Source organism: Pelophylax lessonae (genome assembly GCF_965119305.1).
Source record: "Pelophylax lessonae genome assembly, chromosome: 6".
NCBI lineage: Eukaryota > Metazoa > Chordata > Amphibia > Anura > Ranidae > Pelophylax > Pelophylax lessonae.
Genome location: NC_138773.1, coordinates 275,428,981 through 275,453,584, shown reverse-complemented (window position 1 = coordinate 275,453,584; position 24,604 = coordinate 275,428,981).

Here is a 24,604-nt window from a genome sequence, read left to right as displayed (position 1 = left end):
TGTCCCCCTTCCTGCACATAATGCTCCCCCCTTAACCCTACTATCCCCTTCCAGTATATACTGCCCTCTTTAATCCTACACCTGAACAAACTGCCCTCCTTTAACCCTACACCTCCCTTACTGTACACACTGCCCCCCCTTCCTGCACATGGCCCCCCTTTAACGCTACAGCCCCTTCCTGCACACACTGCCCTCCTTTAACACAACACCCCTTTACTGCACACAGTGCCCCCCTTTAATGCTACACCCCCTTTAACCCTACACCCCTCTTCCTATACACACTGCCCCCTTTAACCCTACATCCTCCTTCCTGTACACACTGCCCCCCTCTCTAGAGATGACATCCACCGGGGATGAGGAGGTGACAGGAGAGGAATGTGGCACTGGCCATGGCTGCGCCCTAGGTGGCAGTGCACCTTAGGTGGCTACTTAGTTCGCCTACCGGTAGCACAGGCCCTGACTACAGCATAATTAATTGCTGCTTCTCCTTTTCCCAGTCTGAGCTCTGCAGGGTTGCAATAAATTGATTCAGGTACTAACACTGCTTGTATTTTCAAAATACATTTAAAAATTGACTAATTAATACAGAGCTGCAATAATTTGTGTCTTTTATATCTGCCTGAAGTTTGGCTTTCTTAAAATGCAATCCTATGGAAGAACTGAGTACTGATGGAATAGAAAACTCCCCCTTTTTTAATTAAGGGATCTCATTCAGCCTTGCCAGCTCTGCAGACAGTCAGCACTGAAAAGTGATACGTTAGCTGTCATCATGACACCTGTACTGACCATGACATTGTATACTTACAAGACAATTGAAGTAACAGGCAACAATGCATGTCACCTCCACCATGACAAGAAGATGTAGTGCCAGCCGAGGACTGTTGCATGTGCTAATGTGCTGTGAAAAAAAACATGTCTTTGTCATTGTGTCAGGAAGAATATACTGGGGCATTGCAGAGTAGAGGAACTTTTCTTTCCCCGGGAAAAGGCATGACATATGATTCCGCTGGAAATCAGAAAAAATGGTTCTCCCTGTCTCCATGTCACATATTTCATATCTTCAATATATGAGGAGATGATTCTGCTGTAAAATGTACAAAACCGAGAAAAATAAAGGTTAGTTAACATACAACCAAATGATTCTCATTTATCAAACGGAGAGAAATTCCTGCTGTGTTCACATAGGAAGTCTTCTGTGTTTGTAATATAGGTGAAAAGCATTTTTGCTTGATTGCTATGTGATCCAGGGAGGTGCATAAAAATAGGTTTAATTTACATAAGTTGTTGTATGTCATTTATTTTGTTTTGATATCATTATGTTCATTTTTGTTTTTTTAATTTCACTTTTACGTTAGTAGAGACAAAATTTCCCTGGAGACGGTATTGCTAGATATTTAAAGATGGATGTAGACCAGATATTAAACACTCTAAAGCTCAGATCCAGTTTTATTTTTTTTTTCCCTACCCCATGTGTAAAAAGAAAAGTTTACAATGCCCTACTAAAAGGGGTTGTAAAGTCAGAAGGTTTTTTTTATCCTATTGCAGTCTATGCATTAAGATCAAATGCCCTATGTGTGCAGCAGCCCTCCCCTCTGTCCAGCGATGTCCATGAGTTTCTGGGCTATCCAGGACTCTCCCTCCTGATTGGCTGTGCCATTGGCTCCCGCTGCTGTCAATCAAAGTCAGTTAGCCAATAAGGAGAGAGAGGGGGCGGGGCCAAACCACCGCTGGTAATAGAAATAAGGATGATAGGTCCTTTTTATGGAGAAATCAGGGGGCAAAGATACCCCAAATCTCTCCTTCACCTTTAAAAGAAAAGATTTTAAAAAAAAATGATCTTTTGCTTTAAGCTTTAAAAACAAAAATAGTTTACTTCCAGCCTGGACCGGAAGTGACATCATGACATCGCTCCGGTCCTCCAAGGCCATAGAGGTGATCAAAGAGGATCTACTCCTTAATCACCTCTGTGTCTAGCCGGCCACACCGTTGCATAATTTTTGGGGCGAACTGACCTCATATGGTAAGCCAGAGAAACACCAGCGATAGGCTGGAGGAGACTCATGAGCCACTCAAAGTTACATAGTTACATAGTTAGTCAGGTTGAAAATAGACACATATCCACCTGGCTCAACCAATAAAAAGCAAAAAACAGTAAAGAAAACACAACCATACAATCCCATATATGCAATCCTATACCCGCAGTTGATCCAGAGGAAGAGTGGAAAACCCCAGCAAAGCATGATTCAGTTTGCTACAGCAGGGGAAAAAATTCCTTCCTGATCCCCCTGAGAGGCAATCAGATATTCACTGGCCTTCATGAGAAAGCCAACCACCGGCTGTAAAAAACGGTACCGGGTTTTAAGGCTAATATATTCAGGTAAACCACTTCAAAGCCGCAACGTATATATGTGTATTGCAGTCTCGGGGTCTCTTCCCCAGAGCCCATTCTTTGCCGGGCTTTGGCTCTATGGTGCCGCTATCTTGGATATGGAAGCTGGCTTAGATATCGAAGTCTCACAGTCGACCCTCCATTGTGAATAGATGAGGCACGACAGTGTTATGTGACTGATCTCCCAGCCTCCTGAGATGTCAGAACGTGCATGGTGGGGGTGGGGTGGGGGTGGGGAGGGGGGCGGGATAGGGTTGGGGCAAGCTGAAGTAATTTTCGGTTAGGTGAGAATAGAGGAAGTGTGAGCGGGTACCTGCCTCAAAAAGGTATTCGCTCCCTAAAAAAAAAAAAATTGTTTTTTAGAGGTGAAGGGGTGAGTGGGGAGGGGTGAAGGTCTTCTTTTTATAATGCCTGTCCCTTTCCCTGCCTGTGACTGGAGAGTGAAGATGCAACAGACTGATAATCTCGTCTCTCTCTCTGCCACTTTGCACTCTCCTCCTATCAACATGTTCCTTTTTTTCAAATGGGAACTGCAGCACAGCTGACTGGCTCCTTTGGTCTGTGCATCTAGGTTTCAATGACTGCTAGTTTATAAAAGGGTTAATCTGTAGGCAAATAATAATAATTCACCTGCATTTAACAAAAGCATGATCGTTGCCTTATCATGCTGCATAATGTCTTCTGTGCCAGTCTGCTTTTTGTTATTTAGACTTATAAGTGGTTAAAAAAATAATGCTGTGACTTGTGTTGTACTCTGGTCCAGTCTATATTCAGCTAGCGTATTCTAGCGGCTGCGTCCACAACCCCATATCTGTTCAATATTGATCTCTGAAAAATCAATAAAAATATATTGAATCAAAAAATAAAAACTTGCTGTGACTTGCAAAATTTGTGCTCAAAGATACATTTTCTAATATACTGTTGTTTAGCAAATGATGCAACCCCCCTGATGCAATTATTGACCCCTAATAAACTGTACATTTTTTAAAGTTGCATCTGAGAGCTTTGACATTGGATAATGTGTATAAATTCAGGAAAGTGCACTGTAGAAGTAAGAAACCTTAAACAAAAATGTAGTATTGTATAACTAAACGGAGTTCAATTTCCTCTGTTTGTCAACCGTGCCATAAATATCCGTTGTTTGTGGTCCTAGGTAAAATAAGCCCTTGCCAGTTTATTGCACATAAACGGGGAGAGATTTGGTCTCCAGGTCTGGTAATGAGTCGTGATCTATTAGGGAGGCGGAAACCATATGGCGCAATTATTTTTAGGTGAGCCGGCTGATGTAGTGCAGTGTCAGTGCGCGCCATTGCTGGATCTCAGTAGTGCTGATAAAAGTCTGCCCTTTTCAGTTCTTAGATATATTTTTCTGTGCTGAAATTTATGAAGACATCAAGTTCCAGAATTCAAGATCTCCCTTCGATTAATCCAGTAATTTCATGTAAATGAGATCTCATACAACTTATATGCTGATTTACAATGCAAACTAAGGGACAAATTTAGTGCAACTCAGCATAGGCCTACATTATTTCTGAGTCTTTTATTTGGAGATGGGGAGTGCTAACTTGACCTCAAAAACCCAAGAGTATGGAGCTCGTTCTTGCCAATGTTTTCGGATAATTTCTAGGGACCCTTTTGTTGCTGATCGGAAGTGTGTCAGCATATCACTTCTTATTCTGTAAATCTGCATCTTACTACACATGAATCTATACTCAGAAATTCAATAAAAACTTCAAAAACCTAAGTCAGAGGACTTTTGAGGATAAGAATTCAGTAACCATTTCTTCAAGTCATTGTTAAAGAGCAAATAAGCTTCCATATTTATTGCTTTAATTCAGTAAGGTTGCTTATGCAGTAATAAATATGTTTTTTTTTTTATTATTATTTAACTTTGTGCAGCAGCATGGGTTAAAATACCCTGTGCTAGTAGCACAAAATAGAGCCAGACTGCTTCTCAACACAGAGCACAATCACCTGGGTCTTTAATGTTCCAACACTATACCTGCCCAGTACTCCAATTTATGCACCTTGAGCGGCACTTTTGGGGTCATGTTGCACCACTGGAGACTCCCACAGTTGCCAACATTTGAAAAACATTTCAAGGGACACTTTGCAGCACAGCTATCAATTACTTACCACACCCACTTCCCTGAAGCTCCGCCCACACCACATAATTAATCTCCACCTACTTGTCATCAGATTATAGGGTCTAATCAATAAAGAGAGAATTACAGGAAATTGAAAAGGGAATTTTAAACGTGAAGCCAAAGTAGCCGAGTTGGAATAATTCTCCTATTCAGCTGCATTACTTCTGCCTAAAGTTTAAAATTCTCATCACAATTCCTTGCAATTCTAAAGTGTCAAATGTGCTCAGGTGTGACCATACAAAAAATGGAATATGGAAATATAAATAAAGTGTAAATAAGTACATTGCCGGGACAATGTAAATTACCCGGGACAGGCTCCTATTTGCCGGGACTGTCCCGGCAAAAACAGGACAGTTGGCAAGTATGGACTCCCCCCTACTATAGCAGCCAGGAGTTTGTTTTCATTTTTGCTACAAGCTGCTGACTTGCACATAGAAGTGATTCCAATAGCTGTAAAGCTACCCAAGCACTTCTGTACACCAGTAATGGAATACAGTCAGTTCTAGATCAGCTGCGATATGAGTGCAGAGGTGACATAAGCGGGTATAGCACTACTCCCTCAGAAACAGCTGGATTTTGGGCCCCCCTTTGTCTGCACAGCCAGGCAACATGCATTTTCAGCAGTCCAAGGGTTTTTATTTATTTATTTATTTATTGGGGTAAATAACTTGGATGGGGTAAGGGGGAATGGGATGCCCAGAACTTGGTCAATGTAAAATTTAGAGGACAACTTGAGGGATCACAGACTAGCATCAATCCCAGAATGTTATCCCTCCGGAATAACTGTGCAGGATGCCTAGCCACAAGTCCCAACTTTATTTCAAGTACCTTAGTCTTTCCTACCAAATCCCATCGCACATGGCTTCAACTGAGAGTTCTTCCCACTAAGTTCTGGAACTTTCTGGAAGATTCTAAAGCCAGGGGGAGGCGACAGAGGCTCAGCCCTTTAGAGCCTACCAGCTGAACTGTACAAGACCCCAATTAATCCTGACTTCACTGGCTGAAGTGAAGCTTAACTAAATTTACCTAACTTATTCACACTATGTACACCCTTGATGTCTGCCTAAATAGAACCTGTAACTTACAGTGTTATCATATAGGGGGATTATCCATTATCCTGCTCATTATGATAGTAATACAATTAAGTTAAAAAAAAAATGTTAAAATGGAAAAAAAATGAATAACAAAGTTAAATACAATTAACCTGAAAAAAACACTCCCTCAAAAAATGTTAAAAAGCCCCCCACCTCCAGGAAGTAGCAGCGTGATGTGACTGAAAAGCAATGGTTTGTATATCACAAATCAAATCATTTGGCTGATAAATCACTGGCTGGCTGATAGAACATATATTTATTTTAATTTGTTTTAACTTTAGTATTTACTCTAATGTATAGGATTTCTCTAAAACCGGGACTGACAGTGGAGGGCCAGACATCTGGCTGCAGATTGCATGCCTAGCCACCTTTGCCTTATCAGGTGGGGTCCCTGCTGCTAAGGGAGGGGTACAGGAAACTGAATTCCCTGGGCACTTGCAGGAACGCAAGGTATTTTGAGAACCTTTAGGGATTGGGAGAAAAGGTGTTACAGAAGCCCCTACATGCATCTGATAATAATGAGTCAAGGGGCACTGAAGTATCTGAATTTGTCTTGATATCAACATCCAGTATATCTCTGAACATCAGCTTCCAGACAAGAAGGAATCAGGTTCTGCCACATGCATATATGCTGACAGGAGGAGAGAGCAGAATTAGGAGAGGCAGAATCTTGTCAATTTATAGCTGCTCCTTCATTGTCTAGTCAGCAGGTTGAACTTGGAGTGAGTCCTTGACCAAGTTGATTATCTGTAGTGGCATTTAAGGACCTAGCAATACTGTCTGGCAGGGATATCTGGAAATCAACACTGGCTGTCCACAATTACAAATCCTTTCTCAAGTAAAACATTTCCCAGATGTGTATTTAAAAAATGTATTTAGAAGCTTTAGCAGCAACACGTTATATCCTTTAATAACCATAATGTATACTGCTACCATGAGATAAAAAGAAATGAATTGCCCCATGAAAAATGCAGAATAGGCTTACCAAACTGGCATATTGGGGATTGTGTCCCGATCTCCCCATCTGCATGTTCCCCTTCAGGGCTGCTGTTAGAAATCACGGGGGGCCCTGTACAGCCTACCTGACAGGGCCCCCCTCCCCAAAGTTATCAAGACAATATTTTCACTAAAATCATTATTAGCGGACACAAACATAACAGAGAACCTGTGTGAATTAGCCCTTTTTTAATTGTTTTTTACATTTAATTAAAAAAAAAAAAAAAACATATAACTTTCTTTTTTGAATGTTAAAAATGTTTACAATTATTTTACTTTACATTTTTTTTATTATTTATTACAATGTTTATTTATTTATATATTTTTATTTTTTTACAATTTGGTATTTTTTTACAGGGCAGAGAAGCCAGCAACGCTGCGGGGGGTTCACAGTGAAAGGGGGGCACACAGAAAGAGGGGGCTCAGAAGCAGGCAGGACAGGGAGGGGGGGTCAGTGTCAGAGAAGCAATTACATAAATGATGCCCTGTGTCTGTGTCTCTCCCTGAAGCAGGTGAAAGCTAAAAGGAGGGGGGAAAACTGGCTTTCAGCAGCTGCAGAGAGCCGTACAGGGCTTCCATCTGTAATTTCCCCTCCTTCCGACCGCACCGATTCCCTGTGCTGTTGTGCTCCCCCCTGTGTGCCAGGGCCCCTTATAGTAGAACTGGTGGTCCCCCCCCTATCAGCGGCAATGTTCCCCTTTGTAAAAGTGACCCTGATTGTGCTACAGAGCCAAATTATTGCCTATGTATGCCACCTTTTACAAAGCAATATCATGCAACAGGTACATTACTTGCAGTTTTAAATAGAGGCTCAACCACAAAATAAATTTTCTATAGTTTTATTAAAAAAAAAAAAAAAAAATATATATATATATATATATATATATTATATTTTTATATATATACTTTGTATCCAATAAAACATATATATATATATATATATATATATATATATATATATATTTATATATATAAATACGTATATATATATATATATATATATATATATATATATTATTTTTGTAAACAATTATAGTGTGTCACAGCCAAAGCGGTTTTATATGTATTTTGTAGAACTTTTTAAAATGTTTAAAAAACAGAAGAAAAAAAAATAGCTAATTTATATAACCTTCTCATAGCGAATGAACAAAGGTAAAAATAACGGGCTAGTTATAAACTGGGACTACGGTGATGACATTGTGAATTATTTAAAAAGGGCATATTCAATGTGACCATACAGCCATCAATCATAATAGACATTGATGACAAAAAGGGTGTTTCAGTCACTTCCTATCTATCTACGGAGAACAATTCCATTGCGCAGGTAGCTATGAAGTGCCGGCTGACCCGATGTCACTTGCATTGTTGTTCTAGCCTTTGAACGAGAGAGACTAGATTCTCTCAATATTGGAATCGAATGAGTAAATAAATTCTCAGTTCACCGGCGTACTCCTTGAGAGTGCATACTTCAATTTGTCTAACAATAGAGAGGACGGGGAAAGAGGCTGAAATCTCTTAAAGCAAGAATGAATTTTTTATGGAATGTTGAAGCTCAGTTGGACATTCCATGGTAAATGGTAGCAGACACTTATTTAAGAAAAGGACCTCTGCTGCCTCATTGTGTTACAAAGCTTTATTTGCTTATCTCAATAATTTTCATAAATCTCTGTTTACTTTTTTTTACTGCTATGGAAAAGCCTTTGCATACATATAATCTGTGTTTAGCAATGCAGCTATGCATTGATTTTTAAAAAACATTCATTTTCATTGCTTGTTCAGGAAATGTATAATTTAAAGTGAATATAAAGTGGGGGAAATATACAGGGCACTGCTGGAGTGATCAAGTTTGATTTCTGACCTTTGCCCTCCTATCAGAAAATCCAATCAGAATTAGGGTTATTTCCCTGCAAATCGGTTTTGCTCTTAGTTCTCTATTATTCTATATTAATTCATTGGGGTTTATTTAATAAAGGCAAATAGGCTGATTACTTTGCAGGGGAAGTTGCAATTTTCCTCAGAGCTTAATTAATGAGTTGAAGCTCTGTTGACTTTCTTATCCCATCAGGTGCAAGCCAAAAAACGATTTTTTTAAAATTCCCTTGCACGTGATTGGGTAATCTTTGCAAAGAGAAATTTCACGGCATTCACTAAGTTCTGGGGGCAAATTTCCTTGCGAAATGCAACTTTGCAAAGTGAACATCCTATTTCCTTTTTGTAAATCAGCCCCATTCTACCCCAAACTGAATGTATCACATATAATATAAGTCTATTTTTTCCAGGCACAATAACTTGCTTGGAATTGATTGTGACTCTAACTGAAGGGAGTTGTTTTAGTACCCCAGTGGGAGATGCAAAGGTGGCCTGGCCAGTACCATATATAGTACCATATACATTTTAGCAAACATTCCTTCAAATACAAGGTAAAATACTTTCTTGCTACCTCTTTTGGAGCACTAAAACCGTTACCTTAACCTGATTCCAATGCCAGTTTGATTGAAATCTGCAAGCCAGCAGCCTCTACTTTTGTCTTTTTACCTGAAGTTAAAGTGATTGTAAACCCCTGACATGAAAAGCGAACAAAGCATATCCTTCTATATTGTATACTTGCTTTAATCCAAGCTCTTAGTATGATTTATATCTGCTGCCTGGTTCATATACTAGCTGTATGAGTCGCTTCTGACAGGTAATGCAGATGCCAAGGGGTCGAAGGGGATGGGGGAGGGAGCTTCCAGCACACAGTCTGTGACTGACAGCCTCAGCCATGCATGTTTCCCTATGAGACTGTGTAGAGGGGTGTGTGACCATTTTCTCCATTCAGGTCTCAGATTACACTCAGCTCTCCTCTATGTGCTTTGCAGTGTGTGGCACCAGTTCCTTGCCCCCTGCCTTTAGAAACTCAGAAATGTTGTATAAAATGCCTGCTTTAAGAGGCTCTAGAGGAAGAGAGCTGCATATAGGTCAATTTATGTAGGTTTCATCTCTGTGCATCACCTGCGGCTTGCCACGGCACTGGGTATATGCAAGGGTTTACAACCACTTTAAATGTGGTTACCATCAATATAATTGTTTCCCCACAATATATACATCTTTACAAAATGGAGGTCTTTCTTTTGAGATAGCCCCTTAACAACTTGCCGACTGCTCTATAGCAGATTTACTTCTAAAGGGCGGCCATACTGTGCAGAATTACATATATATTTATGTATAGCAAGAAAGAGAGAAATAGTGATTTGAGGCGCCAGATCCAAAAGTATATTGTAGCTATAAGCAATAAATAGATAAATATATATATATATATATATATATATATATATACTAGTAGAAAGAGTGATAAATAAGTAATAAATAATTAATAATAAATAAATAAAATCCAATAATTCATAGGGTGCAAAGATTCATCCAGTGCACAAAACTACATATGAATATGCATTTTACATTAAGTCCATACGGTCATAAAGTGCAATTTTAAATTTTTTTTCCAGTGCAAAAATTCCACCACAAAAAAGTGACAAAAAGTGCTGAATAGATCTTCTTGTTTAAAAAAGGTGCTTGTGCTTGAAATATTCCTTCACCTATTAGTGTGAGGGTAACTCACCAGAAATCAGAGGGCCTCCAGGACCCAGATCACTCTATAATATAATGTTCGTCACTTCCGCCCTTTGTTGGAACGCACCGTGAAACGCACGCTGTTACCGCATTTGCACACTATCCTGTTTTTTGCTGTATGAATGTGCTGTCAGTGGCACTACCAAATGTGAGTGCATCATATATTGAATTCTACTTTTTCAAATAAATATTTAACTGCCTTAGCGGTAAACCCGAGCGTGACTCGGGGTAGGAATTTTCTGCTATTAGCGGTATCCCCGAGTCACGCTCGGGGTCAATGGGCAGAGCGTGCAGACAGCGCAGCGGAGCTTCTCTTACCTTATCCTGGCGATCCAGCGATGAGCTCTCATTGCTGTGACCTCCAGCGAGATCTCCGCCGCTCGTCTGTCGGTAGGAGGACTTCCTAGTTCCGTTCCCTGCAGCAGCAATGCTGCATGGGAGCGGAACTAGGGAGGGAAATTCAAAAAAAAAAAAAAACGTTGCACAAAACACATAACACATTTTATATTATATATATGCATATATATATATGCATATATATATATATATATATATATATATATATATATATATATATATATGCAAATATATATATATATATATATACATATATATATATGTATATATATATATATATGTATATATATATATATATATATATATATATATATATATACCTATATACACACACACACACATATATATATATATATAAAATTATATTATTGATTCGATTATAATTCATGCGTTATATATATATATATATACACACACATATATATATATATATATATATATATATATATATATATATATATATATATATATATACACACATACACACATATATATATAATATATAGCGCATGAATTATAATCTAATCAATAATATAATTTTATTATATATATTATATATTAAATAATAAAATAATATTATTGATTCAATTATAATTCACTTGTTTGTGTTTCAAATTTATCACATCTGGGATATCTACTAGAGTCTTGTTTTGGTCAGGTTTAAGTCAGTAATTACTAAGAATTGTAGGCCTATAATACATAACGCCAAATTTCCATGAAAAAAATTGTACCGCTTTTGGAACAGAATTCCTGACAGAATCATACCGCCAGGGAGGTTAAACAATATTGCGCAATTATATGTTTTTTATCTTCTTGGAAAATGGCAAAACCATCCTGACTGGGGGATAAGTTTACAACAACCTATAGTGAAGCCAGGGAGGCCACCCATCAAAATGACTACATCCATCTAAGGAGCCTTTTGCCAATCATAGAGTGATTTGGGTCCTGGATGCCCTCTGATTTCTGGTGAGTTACCCTCACACTAATAGGTGAAGGAATATTTTAAGCACAAACACCTTTTTTTAAGCAAGAAGATCTATTCAGCACTTTTTGTGGTGACATTTTTGCACTGGAAAAAAAAAAAACTTTTTGAATGTATGGACTTAATGTAAAATGCATATTCATATGTAATTTTGTGCACTGGATGAATTTTTGCTTCTTATGAATTATTGGTTTTATTTATTTATCATTAATTATTTATTACTTATTTATCACTCTTTCTACTAGTATATATCTATTTATCTATTTAGCACTCAGCACTTTTGGTTCCAGTGCCTCAAATCGCTATCTCTATATGTTTTTTTGGTTCTTCCAAAAATTGATGGCAGCCACATCTTTATATCATATGTAGTATTTATTTAACAAGTTTATCACTGGGAGGGCCATTTTCTAGTTTTTTGCAATCTATATATATATAATTCTGCACTTTCGGGTAGGGGGTGTGTGAGCGATGCTGGCGCGCTGCTTCAGCTGTAATAAGTCACAGCAGTAGCTGATCAGCGGGTGCCAGCCAATGGATTTAACCACTGGCACCTGCTGATCGGCGAGGAGACAGGCTGGACGGAGCTCTGCTTATGTAAACAATGCAGAGCTCTGTCCCATCATCAGGGATGTGCTGGATTTTAAAATCCAGAACATCCCTTAGTAAAAGCAGCACACTGTGTACACAAAAACACTGGTTAGGCACACAAATAACCCTTTGATTGCCCAAGATGTTTAACCCTTTCCCAGCCAGTGTCATTAGTACAGTGACAGTGCATATTTTTAGCACCGATCACTGTATTAGTGTCACTGGTTCTCACAAGTGTCAGTTAGTGTCAGATTGTTTGCTGCAATATCGCAATGCCACTAGTTTAAGCAGTTACTAGTATAAAAAATATAAATAAATAAAAATTCTAGTATATATAACATTGTTGGAGACTAAATAACTTTTGAGCAAACCAATCAATATATGCTTATTGGGTTTCTTTTTTACCAAAAATTTGTTGCAGAATATATACTGGTCTAAATATTTGAAGAAAGTCGATTTTTTAAATGTTTTTTTTTTTGGATAAGTTTATATTGGTATAGGTTTTTTTTTAGCAGAAAGTAATATATATATATATATATATATATATATATATATTTTTTTTTTTCAAAATTGTTTTTATAGCGCAAAAAAAAAAAAAATGTTATCAAATATCACCAAATGGAAGCTCTAGTTTGTTGCCTTTATTATGTGTAAATGTGCATACACCCCAATCATTATAGTTGCATGCACCTATACACATCTAGATCCTGAGAGATCTTACACAAAAGAGGTGGTTCCATCCGCAATACACATTTATTGAAAGGGTTACATAATATATATACAAATTACTCACTAAACAGTATTTACAACACATTAACATTTTAAATCCCCTGGCTTATATGATATTTACAAATTACCCACAATAGCCATATTTAGTTTCAATAGTTTTTATTAGTTTTAAGTGGTACAAAAAGAGTAAAGCAATCAAACAATTCTGCCATGGCAATAGTCGTAACAGGCTACATGGATAAGTAGTCATAAAGTAACAGGTAACAAGCTGTGTTCAATGTATAACAGTCCAACGTAACACTTATAGTTAATAGGTATATCATCAAATGTCTGGTAAGTAGGTGGGTATCCCCGCCCCAGACACCCCAATGGGATCAAACTGTGTCTCAGGGGCTGGATGCTCCATCAACAGATAAGAACCGAATTTTCAACAGCATGCGGACTGCTCTTAGCAAGCTGATCTTGCTTCAGGTAGCAATAAGCAAGGAATCCACACAAAAGAGAGAGAAATAGTTTGGTTACCAAGCTTTCTATATCTCTCCTCCTTTCTGTTACTGTGGCTCATATAACTCTCCCTAATTGGTCACTGTACCTAGCAATGTATATTGGGCACAGCCTGATTGGATGAATCAAAGAAGGCTGCTTCTTACTACATGTAGGGATCAGGGTAAACAAAAGGCCTACCTTTGAACTGGAACTAATTATAATAACACCAACCTAACCACATTCTTGCATTTCAAAAGGACTTCATAATCAAATTACTATTGACTTTTGGTTTCACACAACTTCATATAATTTATATCAACTATTAGATGAAACCAAAAGTCAATATCTCATCCATATATTGACACACATCTGTTTACAGTTACTAATGGAGAATACACATTAACTCCTCATAAGGCAACAAGTTGTAGGTAAAAATAACATACTGTATTTTCTGGCGTATAAGACTACTTTTGAACCTCAAAAAAATCGCCCAAAAATGGGGGGTCGTCTTATACGCCGAGTATAATATCTCCAAGGTAACCTAAGTATAACTTTTACCGGTAGATGAAAATTAGGGGGGTCATCTTATACGCCCAGTCGTCTTATACGCCGGAAAATACGGTAAATTTAATTTATGGACAGTGCTGCATAACCACGCAATTGTCAGTTAAAATAATACAGTGCCGTATAACAAAATAATGGCCTGGTCATGGAGGGGGCTAAATCTTCTGGAGGTCAAGTGGTTAACCTAACATAACTCCTAAGCTTATACCAATCTCTTCCCACAAACCTAGTTTTTTAGGCAAGCTCTCCCTTAACCCTTACCTTGACCCTTAACTTGAACTTACCACTAACCTAACACCATAATCCTAAACCTAATAATTTTCCTTCTAAAAAAAGAAAATTACAACATAAACTGTAGTAGCAGACCAATAATGACAAAATGATCCTGGAAAATACATTTTAAAAAGATTCAGTGGGTTACAATTCCCCAACCTAACAAATGATCCATAAAAACAATATCAAAGTAGCAGTATGCACAAATGAGGCTATTTCTAAAATATTAGAGATAAGAAAACTGAAGCTAAAGTGTTTTTAGCTTAATTTTTTTTTTTTTTTTTACCTGTCTTTTATTTTCTGAGAAAATGATGCAGGGATTCTGACTGGTCACTATGGGCAATCATTCTCTTGTTCCCAATTTTCTCCAGTTTTTTTTAAAAAACAGCCCCCTAAAATGTTTTGCTGTGAACCTTATTTCAGTGATCTTTTATATCTACCTTGTTCTGTCTGAACTGCGATACAAAGAACTCCACCGTGCCTAACCTCAGACACTCCTTTGAAACTGTAGATCACCGCTTAATTGTTAATAACAGGCAAATCAAAGGTAAGAGAAAACTAATTAATTTTTCTCGCTCATTTTTATTTTACTGTTACTGTTTTGAGAAAATATAGCAAAACCCTATTAGTGTTAAGGTAAGCCCATGAAACAACATAATATAATGCAAAGAAGACATTTAATAGCGCAGCAGAATGTTAAATTACTAATTAACTGAAAGTTACTGTATAAGAAAGCTGGGTAATTTACAGAATTATTGCAATATGCAGCTTACAGTGCCACCAGGGTCAGCTGTGGAGCATTTTCCGTACGGTGGTTACTGCAGAGACATTCTTCTCACATTAAAATATACGGTCCTACCCACAGTTCACTGCTGCTAATTAGCAGCTCCTGAGATTTTTGTAACAGACATTTTTGTCCCTGCTAACCTGCCAAATTCTGCCAATTGTTTCAGTCAGTACCTAAGTGCTTATTGAGCCCTTAAACAGTTTATATCAGAGAAGCAACAATGGAATCTAATGCTGTATCAACGTTGCCAACAGCATTTAGCAGTCTCCCAATTTGGACATTTTTGGTAATGATTAAAAGTAGATGGACCAACTACAGGTCAAGGCTTGTTGGGGAGAATAAAATAACACAGGTTAAAAAAAAAAAAAAAAACTTTTCCAATTGTTATCCTATTCCCTCTGATAGGCCAACATTAAAGCTGCTCCTTAAACCTCTTGATAGGCTAAAGCAGAGATTCTCAAACTACGGCCCTCCAGCTGTTGCAGAACTACACATCCAATGAAACATTGTAAAACTCTGACATTCACAGACATGACTAAGCATGATGGGAATTGTAGTTCCTGAACAACTGGAGGGCCATAGTTTGAAGACCCCTGGGCTAAAGGTAAATGGTTGTCCAACAAGAGAGTTCATGTTTAGAACAGTGTCGTGTCCAAATGTTAGTTAATGTCTATGGTGGCCAAAAGGTGAAATTTTCCATCCATGTAAACATAGAAGTACAATAACAATCCATCCATTGTTTTTACAACAATACACCCCTTTTTTTCTTCAAAGCATGCATGTTAAACATACTAAACAGCATGGTCAAGGGTTTGCAGATTTCATATTTTAGGGTAGAGGGTTTAATAAGAAACTAAAAGCTCATCACCATCTATAACCAATCTTCTGTTGGCTGCTGTTGACCAACTAACATAGATCATTTTTTTTTCCCGTTACATTAAAGTGGTTATAAAGATCAAAGGTTTTTTACCTTAGAAGATGCAAGATGGTGGTTCCCAATGGATTCAAAATTGTAAAAGTTTTTATTCACTGATTATGCAACTCGTCTAAAAGTTGAATAGTTCATATTTGACAGTGGTTTTTTAAACATTGGAAAAAGAAAGGTTGCTAAAAAAAAATAAAAAATATATACACTACCGTTCAAAAGTTTAGGGTCACCCAGACAATTTAATGTTCTCCATGAAAACTCTCACTTTTATTCATCAAATGAGTTGCAAAATGAATAGAAAATATAGTCAAGACATTGACGAGGTTAGAAATAATGATTTCTATTTGAAATAATTGTTTTGTCCTTCAAACTTTGCTTTCCTCAAATAATTCTTCATTTGCAGCAATTACAGCCTTGCAGACCTTTGGCATTCTAGCTGTCAATTTGTTGAGGTAATCTGAAAAAATTTCACCCCACGCTTCCTGAAGCACCTGCAACAAGTTGGATTGGCTTGATGGGCACTTCTTACATACAATACGGTCAAGCTGCTCCCACAACAGATCAATAGGGTTGAGATCTGGTGACTGCGCTGGCCACTCCATTACAGACAGAATATCAGCTGACTGCTTCTTCCCTAAATAGTTCTTGCATAGTTTGGAGGTGTGCTTTGGGTCATTGTCCTGTTGTAGGAGGAAATTGGCTCCAATCAAGTGCTGTCCACAGGGTATGGCGTGGCGTTGCAAAATGGAGTGATAGCCTTCCTTATTCAAAATCCCTTTTATCTCATACAAATCTCCCACTTTACCAGCACCAAAGCAGCCCCAGACCATCACATTACCTCCACCATGCTTGACAGATGGTGTCAGGCACTCCTCCAGCATCTGTTCATTTGTTCTGCATCTCGCAAATGTTCTTCTGTGTGATCTAAAAACCTCAAACTTAGATTTGTCTGTCCATAACAATTTTTTTCAATCTTCCTCTGTCCAATATCTGTGTTATTTTGCCCATCCTAATCTTTTCCTTTTATTTGCCAGTCTCAGATATGGCTTTTTCTTTGCCACTCTGTCTAGAAGGCCAGCATCCCAGAGTCGTCTCTTCACTGTGGACGTTGAGACTGGCGTTTTGCGGGTACCATTTAATGAATCTGCCAGTTGAGGACCTGTGAGGTGTCTATTTCTCAAACTAGGGACTCTAATGTACTTGTCCTCTTGCTTAGTTGTGTACCGGGGCCTCCCACTTCTCATTTTATTTTTTTTAGAGCCCATTTGTGCTGTTCTCTGAAGGGAGTAGTACACACTTTTGTAGGAAATTTTCAGTATCTTGGCAATTTCTTGCATGGGATAGACTTAATTTCTTAGAACAAGAATAGACTGTCGAGTTTCAGAAGAAAGTCCTCTTTTTCTGGCCACTTTGAGAGTATAAACGAACCCACAAATGCTGAAGCTCCAGATACTCAACCAGCTCAAAGGAGGGCAACTTTTTTATAACTTCTCTAATCAGCACAACAGTTTTCAGCTGTGCTAACATAATTGCACAAGGGTTTTGTAATCATCAATTAGCCTTTTAACACGATTACCTAATACAATGTACCATTAGAACACAGGAGTGATAGTTGTTGGAAATGAGCCTCTGTACACCTATGTAGATATTCCATTAAAAATCAGCCGTTTCCAGCTACAATAGTCATTTACCACATTAACAATGTCTAGACTGTATTTCTGATTAATTTAATGTTATCGTCATTGAAAAAAACAGTGCTTTTCTTTCAAAAACAAGGACATTTCTAAGTGACCCCAAACTTTTGAACGGTAGTGTATATATATATATATATATACACACACACACTGTATATACAGCTTTTGTACTAAAAATGTAAATGTATTTAGAGTGACCAAACAATTGTTATTTAATATTTGCTGTCTGTGTCTACATACACTGATTAACCATAGCATTATGACCACTGTCAGGTAAAGTGAATAACATTAATTATCTCGTTACAAGGGCACCTGAAAGTGAGTGGGATATATAGGGCAGAAAATGAACATGTTGTCCATGAAGTTAAAATGTCGAAAGCTGAAAAAATGGGTAAGTGTAAGAATTTGAGCAACTTTGACAAGAGCTAGATTGTATTTACCTAGACGACTGAGTCAGAGCAAGTCCAAAACTGAAGCTCTTGCAGGATATTTCTGGTCTGCAGTGGTCAGGACCTACCAAAAGTGGTACAAGGAAGGAAAACTTGAAAACCAGTGACAAAACACTGAAGCATAGAAAGTGAAGGCTGACCCAAGTAATCCAATTCAATACTGTAGCTCAAATTGCTGAAAAAGTTATTGCTAGTTCTGTCACTGGTCTCAGTGCATTGAAATTTGCTTTGTATGAGGCTGCATAGCCGTAGACCAGTCAGGGTGCCCATGATGACCTGCGTCCACAGCCAAAGGTACCTACAATGGGCACATGAGCATCAGAACCGGACCAATGAGCAATGGAAGAAGGTGGCCTGGTCTGATGGATCACATTTTATTTTACATTATGTGGATGGCCGAGGAGTGTGCATTGTTTACCTCGGAAAGAGATGTCACCAGGATGCATGACGGGAAGAAGGCAAGCCAGCAGAGGCTTTGGACAATGTTCTGCTGGGAAACCTTGGGTCCTGGTTCAAGTGGATGTTGCTTGACATGTACCACCTATCTGCAGAAAAGGTTCAAGAAGCATTTGAGGAATAAAACAATGAGTTTGCGGGGTTTACTTAAAATTATCCAGACCTCAATTCAAATGAGCATCTGTAGGATGTGCTGGAAAAACAAGTCAGATCTATGGAGGCCCTACCTCGCAACTTACAGGACTTAAACAATCTGCTGCTCGGTGCCAGATAACAGAATATACCAATAGAGCTCTAGTAGAGTCCGTGCCTTGATTGGTCAGGGCTGTTTTGCCAGCAAAAAGTGGAATCTACTTAGTATTAGGTGGTTGGTCATATAGTTATGACTGATTGGTGTGTCTATCTATCTATCTATCTATCTATCTATCTATCTATCTATCTATCTATCTATCTATCTATCTATCTATCTATCTATCTATCTATCTATCTATCTATCTATCTATCTATCTATCTATCTATCTATCTATCTATCTATCTATCTATCTATCTATCTATCTATCTATCTATCTATCTATCTATCTCTATCTATCTGTCTATCTGTCTGTCTATCTATCTATCTAATCGTATATACATCTATATATATATATTTTATATTATTTTATACATATATTTTATCATCGAGATATATATTATTTATTTTTTAATTAACATATTTGCAAGGTAAAACTTCCAAGAGTACCCCACCAAAATCACTTTTTCTCCGTCTTGTTTGAAAACTAAGGCTAGTGACAGCGTCACCTAATTTCACCTAAACATATAAGAAGACTTCTATAACTTTGATTAATAATTGATTAAACAAACCCAGCACACATCAAAGACAGGAAGGAGAGCAGTTTTCTCAGTAAAAAAACGACTATCAAATGACTCTTTGTTGTCTTAAACGTTTGTCAGATCTCCGCCATTGCATAGCAAGTTACACATTCATGTTTGAAATTTTATGTAACCAGAATTGTTCATAAAAAAGGCAAGAAAGCCGCTTGTCTTAATTAATTAAACACAGATAAGCTTAAACACTTCAAATTAGAGTTAATCATACAGCTGAAACGTTTCCTCTCGGTTTCATTGGCTTTATGACTAATTTATGTTTAACCTTCTTGAGAATCTATGATCAGAATACTCTTTTTCCAAAAATTCAATGCAACTGCCATTGGTGTCCTATTGCAGGGCAAAAGGGGCTTTCGAACTTTAAAACTGCATTGAAATAAAAAGGAGATATATGATGTTCTTAAAGACTTTTCAACTTAACCAGGAGAAGGTTAGAATATGAATAACAATCACAGTCTTCTTAAAGGAAAATAGCTCCTTCTCTATAATTCAAGGGGATTTTAAGGTAGTATCTTACAAGCAACCTATACATATAAAGATACATGCCACTTCAACATTGAATCTTTACATTTTTTATTAAAGTAACAAATGTGTTATACATACCTGTTCTGTGCAATGGTTTAGCACAGAGCACCCTGATCCTCTTCTTCTGGGGTCCCCCGCCGGCGCTCCAGGCTCCTCTTTAGTGAGTGCCCCCATGAAAAGCTGCTTTATATGGGGGCACTTGTGCGGGCTCACTCAGGAGCAGTCGTCTGCATTGATTGACACAAAATGGGTGGTTCGACCTCACCTCCAGCTCCATCATCACAACATTTGACTCTTGCTGCTATCAATCTGCCCAGTGAGGAGGGAGAAAGCAGCGAGAGCCACTGCTCTTTGACACATCGCTGGATCAGGATTAGGCTCAGGTAAGTATAAGGGGGGATCCTGCAGAACACACATTTTTTTACCTAATACAAGGAATGCATTAAGTTAAAAAATACTAAGGCTTTAGAACCACTTCCTGATCTCAGACGGCCGCTCTGTGCCAGATCACATACCTAGTACGTGATCTGACACTTCCGGGTCTGGGGTGCGCATGTGCTCCACTGGCAACCCACATCACACACAGCGGGAGCCCAGCAGCGGGTACTGTGGACTCAATGTCCGCTGGCACCCGCCGATTGTACAGTACACAGGAGAATGGCGCTCTACCAATGTAAACAAGGCAGATTGCTACTCTGTTGTATTGATCTAATGTTCCTGCAATTTACCTGCAGATTACCACTCCCCATCAGATCATGAAGTGTTTGAAATGCATAGTGCCGTGGAACACATGTTGGAACACATAGCACATGCGCAGTAAGTATTTTTGGTCAGAGCGTCACTTCCCTTGCACAATCTGATGGGTAGCGGTAATCTGATAGAACACCTAATCCATAGAGAGTCGGTCACATTCGCATGTCATGCAAATTGAAACCCGCATCTAATTTGCACAAATGTGAACTCGGCCTAAAGCTGAATATTGCAGCAAAATCTGTTTTTGGCATTTAATCTTTAATGGGCTATTAATGTCACCTTGTTTTTTTTTTTACTTAAGGTCTGCTTTAAAGTACGCTAGTTATAAGGGAAATATAGGAACTGCCATTGCTGAAAATGCTATCCAGGTGGCTGCTAGCTTCAGTTTCAGAGACTTAAAGCTGAGTTCCATGGAGTTCCGCCCCCCCAAAAAATATAAAGGCAGCAGCTGCACATACAGTAGCTGCTGACTTTTAATATTAGGACACTTACCTGTCCTGGAGTCCAGCGATGTTGGCACCGCAGCCAATGTTTCCATCGGCTGTCGGGTGCTGCCGCCGCGATTGCCGGTCAGGGAACCCAGCAGTGAAGCCTTGCAGCTTCACTGGCGGGTCCCTACTGCGCATCACATTCAGATTGGCTCGGCGGTGGGGATAGGAGGAGGGGGCAAAACTTCCGAGGGACGCCGCCACAGGGCCATCTCCCGGGAAGTAGGGAAGGGTACCTGTCAAAAACAGGTACCCATTCCCCCCTCCCCCCTGAAAGGTGCCAAATGTGGCAACGGAGGGGGGGGGAAGCAAATGAGCATGAGTTCTACTTTTGGGAGGAACTCCGCTTTAAGAGTCACTTACTTAAAACAACTGATCTTCTTCCACGGGTCACATATGTGCACTATGGTGTTTGGGCTGAGAGTGTGCTGCACAGGGTATCACAATGAAAAGTCACTTTACAGCCTACCCTGGACTGTGTATGACCCCTTAATATTTATCTAAGGATAAGCGTCCCTTTGTTACACAAGGATAAAGGTGGAGGAGATAATGGAGGGAATTCAACAAAGCTGCGGCGCCACTTTTCTATCATTAATACCTCTTGTTAATGTATTGCACCACATTTATAAAGCCTTTGCAACACTTTTGGTTCTGACAGCCACCTATGCACCAAATTCAGGTCATTCTAATATGCTCTTTTTTACTTTGTGTCACATTGAATTTGCCAAATGTAAAAGTAGAGCTAAATAGGACCAATTTTCTTTTGGTGTACAGAGAAAAACTGTCTCAGTAATATTTTGCAAAAGTGTCTTTCATGCATCCTTAAAGTCACCCAGCATGAGCCAAATTCATGTGCAAGTTCTAGGCAGGTATTTGCATTTGGCGCATTCTTAAAGCCGAGTTTCACCCAAAAGTGGAAGCTCCACTTATCTGTCTCCTCACCCACTCTGGTGCCACATTTGGCACCTTTCGGGGGCGAGGGGGAAGCAGGTGCCTGTTTTTGATAGGTACCCGTCCTCACTTCCATCCGACCTCGCCGCGGCGAGGTCCGTCAGAATTTCAGCCCCCCTCCTCCTTCCCCACCTTCGGGTCATTCAGAAAGCGCAGTGTGATTCGTGCATGCACATTAGGGATTGGTTTGCCCAAAAGTCATAGCATCTACAAACTATGCAATATTTTTATTTATTTTAATTTATTTATTTATTTTTTTACTAGTAATGGGGGTGATCAGTGACTTATAGTGGGACTGCGATATTGCAGAGGACAAGTCGGAACACTAGCTGACACTTTTGACATTTTTTGGGGACCAGTGACACTAATACAGGGATTAGTGCTAAAAAATATGCACTGTCACTGTACTAATGACCTACTGGGAAGTGATTAAAGTAATTGTAAAGTCATATTTTATTTATTTTTTTAAATAACAAACATGTCATACTTGCTTTCTCTGTGCAGTGGTTTTCATAGGGCAGTCCGAATCCTCCTCTTCTCAGGTCCCTGCTCCTGGGCCCTCCCTCCTGTCGAGTGCCCCCACAGCAAGCAGCTTGCTATGGGAACACTCGAGCCGAGCTGCAGCTCACTGTGTCCATTCAGACATGGTGCTGCCGATTGGCCCGCCCCCTCTCTCTCCTGATCTAACTGACTTTGATCAACAGCTGCCGGAGCAAATGGCCCCACTGCTGTGTCTCAGCCAATCAGGAGGGAGAGTCCCAGGAGGCAGAGGAACTCGTGGACATCAATGGATAGAGATGGGTCTCAGTTAAGTATAAGGGTGTGCTGGGGAGGCTGCTACACAGAAGTATTTTTATATTAATGTACAGAATGCATTAAAATAAAAAAACCTTCTGCCTTTACAACTCCTTTAACATCAGGGGCAATCAAAGAGTTAAAAGTGTTCCTAGCCATTGCTTGTGTGCTGTTGGGGAGGTGCTTTTAGTAAGGAAAGGCATAGATCCATGTCCCTGCTTTGCCACAGGATCAATGTCCTCCCTACTGACAGAACTGCCATCTACCTTGTTTACATAGGCAGATCGCCGCTCTGCCTGTGTACTGAACAATCTGCGGATGCTGGTAGACATCGAGTCTGCAGTACCCGCCGCTGGGCTCCCGCTGCGTGTGATCACAGCTGGAGCGGGCCGGTGGCAGCACACGTGCATGCCCCAGACACCAAAGTGTCAGAACACATACTAGGCACACGATCTGGCACAGAGCGGCCATCCTGCTACAGTATATCTACAGTGGGCGATAATGAATCGGTTAAAGTTAATTGTGAATTGTGGCTAGGGCTATTGTCTTTTTTTCTGTTCAATAAGTAAACCTCTTAATGTCAAAAAATAAAAATAAAAAAATGTAAAAAAAAATTGATGGTCTGTGCAGAGATTTAAATATGTTTCTAAGTTATAGGAAGGGTGCAGTGCTTTCCACCAAGACATAGCTTAGCGATGTACAGTATAAATGAATTCAGTCATTAAATTATGGAAAGAGGAACTTGTAATAAAACAGTTAATTTATTGCTGTCAGTTTTAAGCTAAAAGAGAACAAAAAGTGAGTCATTTTACATCTGACATGTAAGCGTGGAATTCATTTTACGAAGAAGGATACATTAGCTACATTGACGATCAAACTCCTAGCCTTAGGGTAATAGACAACATTGTCAAATGCATTAATTCTCCTGAATCTCCCAGATATGCCCCCTAGATATTGCAACCACAATGACGCACCATAGGAGCTACATCTCTATCCAACTGGACATGCAGTTTGTACATCACAATTTGGAAAGTTGAACCCCCTTACAGTAGGGGGGGAGGAGAGAAAACTGGGAAATATAGCTCAACTTTTAATCTGACAGCTCGTGGCTTAAACTATTAACTTTCTACTTCATCTTTAATGCAATTATCCTTCTGAATATTTTACGTATAGATTTTCAAAGCTGATTCCTGACAGCGGACATTTAATTCGCAGACCATATTGAACAAATTCACAGCATTAATGTTTAAAGAATATTATTTCTGTACTTTAACACTAAATTATGATTATAGTTAATGAGCAGAAGAACCATTTTCTGAACTTGTGACCCACACGCCAAAGACTGTCTAAATTTGTCTAATATGGCAAGCAAAAATGAACTGAAAAGTTTTACTTTAATCAGTAAGGGAAATTTATACTTAGGGTAGCGAACATCTTTTTTTGTGATGAGGGCTGTGAGTGCATGTTATAAAGCTGAAAAACAGGAGACTAGAGATCTCTATCTGAAAGGCTGCACAGCCAATTAAAGACCTGTGAAGGTCCTATTGACATAGTCACGTTCGGTCACCAAAATCTACAATCTAAAAAAATAAAAAATAAAAACAAAAGCCTTTATATAAATATATACATGGTCATTATTGTCTTAACTTCTAAAACCTGGTCTGAGAGGATTTACTTAGGCA